The 5,631-nt window shown below is 38.2% G+C and overlaps 1 long non-coding RNA gene across 1 annotated transcript; it reads left to right on the top strand.

Annotated features, from left to right (window-relative positions):
- The first annotated feature begins 3,542 nt into the window (after window positions 1-3,542).
- On the top strand, window positions 3,543-5,420 carry LOC141818763 (uncharacterized). The gene is made up of 3 exons (XR_012600995.1): window positions 3,543-3,608; window positions 4,693-4,810; window positions 5,315-5,420. It is a non-coding gene; the product is annotated as an uncharacterized LOC141818763 (long non-coding RNA).
- The last annotated feature ends 211 nt before the right edge of the window (window positions 5,421-5,631 follow it).

The following is a 5,631-nucleotide window of genomic DNA, read 5'->3' as shown; positions in this document are numbered from 1 at the left end:
CCTAATCCATACAAAATTTCAAAATATATCTAAATATTATTGAGAAACACAATGCACATCTAGGGTTTTCAGCGCCGATCCGTGCCGCTAGATACCGGTGGTTTTCCGGCACTAGATCGCACCGAGACGCCGTTCCGACACCAGTCGACGGAGAGGAGACGGAAAGAAAGAAAGGGAGCGGCGAGATTTTACCTGGACGGCGAGTGCGGCGACGAGGGACGGTGAGCGACAGTAGAAGGGTGAATAGGGCAAGAGTCGGGTCGGGAAAAGGTAACGCCTAAGCTCAGTTTTTATTAAGAAGCGAACCGTTAAAATAAATATAACTTATATTTTATATAGTTAAAATATAATATATCTGTTATATATAATTATATAACAGTTATACGCGCGCTCAACCTCAGCCGTCCAAAAACCGCGATTGCACAGTGTTTCTCCTCGCCCGTTCATCGTCGTCCGACCACCGTCGGCCGCTGGACCGGGCCCGTTGGAACCGCAACTCGCCGGCGGTCCGGCGTTCGCCGGATTCCGGCCGCGATTTGTAGGGTATAAAGAATGTCTACATCTCCACAATAGCATGATATTGTCCACTTTGGGCCTAAGCCTTCATGGTTTTGTTCTTGGGCTCTCCCCAAAAGGCCTCATACTAATGAGATATTTTCCATCTTATAACCCCAGGATCTTTTCCATATATTTCCAATATGGGACTTTGATTGTATTCCAACAATCTACCCCTCAAACAAAGGACCACTGGGAGCCCCCCCTTAACGGTCCCAACAGACCCCTTATTGGTACAGGTCCCAACGGACCCGCCCCCTTAACAGTCCCAACGGACTCCTTCATCGGGTACGGATCCCAACGGACCCGCCCCCCTAACAGTCCCAACGGACTCCTTATTGGTACGGATCCCAACGGATCCGCCCCCCTAACAGTCCCAACGGAATCCTTATTGGGAACTCCCACCACATGGACCCGCTCTGATACCACTTGAAGGGATGTGACACGAACTAACACACCCCGTAATTCATCGAATGACTTTCTTAAGACTATAATAAAATTTTCACAGTGGAAATAAACAATCAAAGATAAGAATCAACACCGAGATTTAACGTGGAAACCTCCTCAATGTGAGAAGTAAAACCACGGCCTGAGGCACCACCAAAAACTTCCACTAAATCAACAAAGAAGTGGGTACACAAGTGTTCTTCTCTAGCCACCAACAACCAGCACATAAACTTCTTCTTCTACTCAGCGTAACATCAAGAACTCGTCTTGGTAATCATACGCTTAACAACACAAATAGAAGAAGTTAAAATCAAGAATACCGAATCTGACAGTTTCGAAACAGGGACGAAATCACCAGCTGGAAGACTCCAATGACGATCTCCACCGTTCAGAATGAAGAACCTCAAGTTGGGAATACTCTCTCAAAATTTCAGGAAGATCCAACGGTGCAATTGACGGCAACACCCGGTTAAGTGAACGTCGCGCAGGCTGAAACAGTACTGCACGAAATCTGTTTTTTCGGCTCTTGCTTGGCTGCGTTTTTCTCTCTATATCATCCGAAGATAACCCTAGATGACCCCTTAATATAGATGAGGGCTAGGGTTTCATCCGTGTAAAGAATCACGGGCTTGGGCCGCTCTCACATAGGAGAGACCAACCCAACACGATTTGGCCGGAATCCGACCGGATTTCGGCCGGAATCGGCCAACAGTGTCTGTTGGCCGAAATCCGGCCGGATTCCGGCCAAATCGCTGCCGGAATCCGGCCGCGGTCGACGCGCCCGGCGCCGGCGCGTCGACAGCGGCCGGTATCCGACCGCGATTCGGCCGGATTCCGACCCAATCCGGCCGGAATTCGATGCCGGAATGTGCGCCGGCGAGTTGCGGTTCCAACGGGTCCGGTCCGGCAATGGTCGGTGGTCGGACGGCGATGAACGGACGACGGAAGCGCATGGAGGTCGGCGGTCGGTGCTCACGGGTGCGTAATAAATATATATATATATATTTATTATAATTAATTTTAACTATAAAGAATAATTTTAAATTCTTATAAGTTAAAAAATTGAGGCATTTTTTTATTTTCATCCTAAATTTTTTATATTTTCTAAGTGCCACATTATTATCACATAAATAATTCACATATCTTCCCTAATATAATGAATATATAACATTATTGAAAATAATAATTTGTTAAAAAATTATTAAAAATTTATAAATTTAAAAAGAAAGCAACATTAAATAATGAATTATTATAATAATTTATAAAAAATTAGAATATAATTTATAAAAGTATACTATAACGGATTCGTTGTCTTAATGAAAAATCTAATTTAATATTTTGAACCAAAGCAACGGTTTAAAAAAAGCTATCCCCGAAGTGGTGATAATTAAGTTTTTGACATCGATCGCTCTCGATAAAAAAAAATTTTGAAAAAGTTTGCACTGTGAATACCCTAACTATTGTATATTATATAAGTTGGAGTAAATCATATGATTAATTAATTATATTATTTTGATTAAAACTCTTTTTTCTCTTCTCCATGCATGTTTGCAATTTTCGTGATAAACATGAGTTTACTACAATCAGATTAACCAGTGTAATGACAAAAGTGAAGAGTACAGACGGATTAAGTAAAATGTTTCACAATAAAATAGAGTTACATTAAGGATTAGCAGGGGTGCCAATTCGGATAGGTCGGATGGGTTCAGATCGAGTTAAAGCAAGGGTATTACAAAAAGTTTTCAACTTAAATTTGATTCGAAGTTGAAATCAATCCGAAACCTATGAACTCGTAACTAGATAATCCAACCAACCCAAATAATCCGAAAGCAGAATTGTTATAGAAAGTCTAACTTTAGGGTCCTCTCTCTTTGAATGATTAAATTGAGTTGAAGTAATAATTATTATTTATCACAGGATATATGTGTGGTATTGAGAACTAGTTTTTCAAATAAAAAATTATGCTACATAATTATTGTTCAGTGTTATTCTCATGATACGCTTTGCCGATATGCTACAACCATAACTGTTGATGTCGAACACACAGTAGCAAATCAAGCAACTAAGAATCCAATTTGATGATATTAATTAGTCACAGATTAGTTCTTCGTTGGGAGTGTAAATAACAGTTGCTATAATTTTTTAAAATATTTTTCTCTTTCTAATTAAAGGCTAGCTGGTTTGGTCATTGGAAGGATGTCAATCATGCTACGATGTAGCCATTATGTTTTGAGTGGGCCATTATGTTTTGAGTGGGAAGGATGATGCTAAATTATCAAAGCCTGGTTTGTGTTATATTTCTGTAATCGGAAACTTGAATGACGGTTGTTTGTATATATTTTGATTGAAATCCCTTCTTTTTTGCTGGGGAGTGCCCTCTTGATCCCAGTGATTACTTCATTGTTAAAGGAACTGAGAAGGTCATTTAGTTATTCTATGCAATATTGGATCAACTATTTCAATAGCATGTGACCTAAAATGTGTTGTTATTCTTTTTAATGGGAACTCGTTATTATTGTGCTATATTTGTCTTATAACTTTCAGTTGCTAACTGAATTGGATGGCGTGGAAGCATTGACAGGGGTGTTTGTGTTTGCTGCTACTAGGTGAGTGTTCTTTGAATTGATTTATTGAATTGCTAAGTTAACCTATGTTATTTGAGGAAAAAGGTGAGTTCTGTTGTACAAATGACAATTTAGTATGTTAGTTTTCTCATGATTTTTTTGCTACTTATCTTATTCTTTTATCGCGGTGATGTTTTAATTTTCATATTAACAATTTCCTGGATGTGAAATAACTTCTTGGGCATCAATATATATTTTCATAAGCAATACTGGGATGTTTTTGTTATGCACGGTTAATGATTGAAGGATTAGTTTGAATAATTGAGTGTCATGCCTCAGTGATGCTGATGGGAACTTATGTCATGCTTGTAGGTTTTTTCTTTTATTCCTTGGAATTCATACAGTTTAGTGCATTGCTAAAACTAAGATTTGCTAAAACTTATTGATACATTGGATACCTGGAACATGAAGTTTGGAACTGGATGGTACCCTATAGCTCAGGCATGCTAATCAAGGGTGGCCATTTGTATCGTTATTCTTATATCGATTTCCTGTTATCTAAGTCAATGATCCTTCATGGCTAATTTCTGTTTGAACAATGGCTCAATTGCTGAATTGAATTTTATCTGTTCCATTTTAATGCTTAAAATTACAATTTTTAGACATGCATGTTTTGAGCTCAAGCTATAGCTTAATTGTACTACTGAACATACCAAACACAATGTGGCTTGAACTCATGCTTATTTGCATCTTAATATTAGTTGAACTATGTATTTTTTGATCAAGCGTTAAGCTTAAATATAGTCGAATTACTAATTGTAGTCTATACACTTTGCATCCTCTCTAACTGCAAGTCCTTTTCAGTGAAGAATGATGTTCTTCATGAACTTGTTGGTATTTGGAAATTGTAATTCTATATAACTTAACATAGTGTTAAAATCGAATAAATAGTAATCATTAGGTAGAAACAGTGGATAGTTGGCTACAAACTCACCCTGAGAGGACCGATCATTACAACAGTTCTTTGTATTTCTTAAATTCAGTAGACTTATATGCTTTTATTTTCATTGTTGATTGTGATTCTGGTCTCATTTATTTAGTTTTTTCATATGTTTTGGTCTAATAGTCGGCCAGATCTACTTGATGCTGCACTATTGCGACCTGGAAGGCTTGATCGACTTCTTTACTGTGATTTTCCATCCTGGCATGAGCGATTGGATATTCTTAAGGTTCTGTCTAAGAAGGTTAGCTTTATACCATGTTATTAAAAAAAAAAATTATTGTTGTATTAGCAGAATAAACAAAAAAAAAAACAGTCATGTCTTGTTGCCTATTTTATTCTATGTGTTTTTCTGGAGCCTGTACGTGAACTGATTTGTTATTCGTTCCTGATAAAGCTAACCACTATTTACGAAGCCACACCTGAGGTCTAAATTGCAGGTAGGAACAGGATTAATGCTTTTCTTTTGCCATCTCCATAGATTGCTAACAAAATATAGTGTTTGGTAACTTAAGTATTGGATCAGTTAAAACTTGATAATCATTGGACGAGTGCCATAGCAAGAACTGGAAATTTTGCTAACTAGCTTTATTAGTTCTTTTTCTTTTCTTTTTTTTTTAAAATATTTCCATTTTCCAGTTCTTGTCTTTTTATTTAAAACTGAAATGAATGTGTTATCCTCTCAACTATGTTCAGCCTTTCTCATTTTTATGAAGAACCCTAACAATTTTGTTGTGGATGGGCCTAGCTTCCTTTGGCAAAGAATATTGATCTGGAAACGGTAGCATCAATGACTGAAGGCTTTAGTGGTGCAGATCTTCAAGCACTCCTGTCAGATGCACAGCTTGCATCAGTTCATGAGCTTCTTTGATAATGAAAACAGTGACCGGTTATCAGTAATCAGCTTCTGATGTCTGTTGCTTCAAAGGCTCGTCCTTCTGTATCTGAGGACAGAGAAAACGCAGGCTATCAAGGATTTATAATCAGTTCCTGGAGTTGAAGAAATCTGTTTCTGCACAGGTTCTTTTCCGACCTTGTTCTCGAAATGCATGCACATAAATATGA

The sequence above is a fragment of the Curcuma longa genome, unplaced genomic scaffold, assembly GCF_044706935.1.
Source record: "Curcuma longa cultivar G26 ecotype Majalengka, Jawa Barat unplaced genomic scaffold, ITB_CL_G26_1.1 contig_25914, whole genome shotgun sequence".
Taxonomy (NCBI): Eukaryota; Viridiplantae; Streptophyta; class Magnoliopsida; order Zingiberales; family Zingiberaceae; genus Curcuma; species Curcuma longa.
Note: the sequence above shows the minus strand (reverse complement) of the source record. Positions and strands in the feature narration are given on the sequence as shown.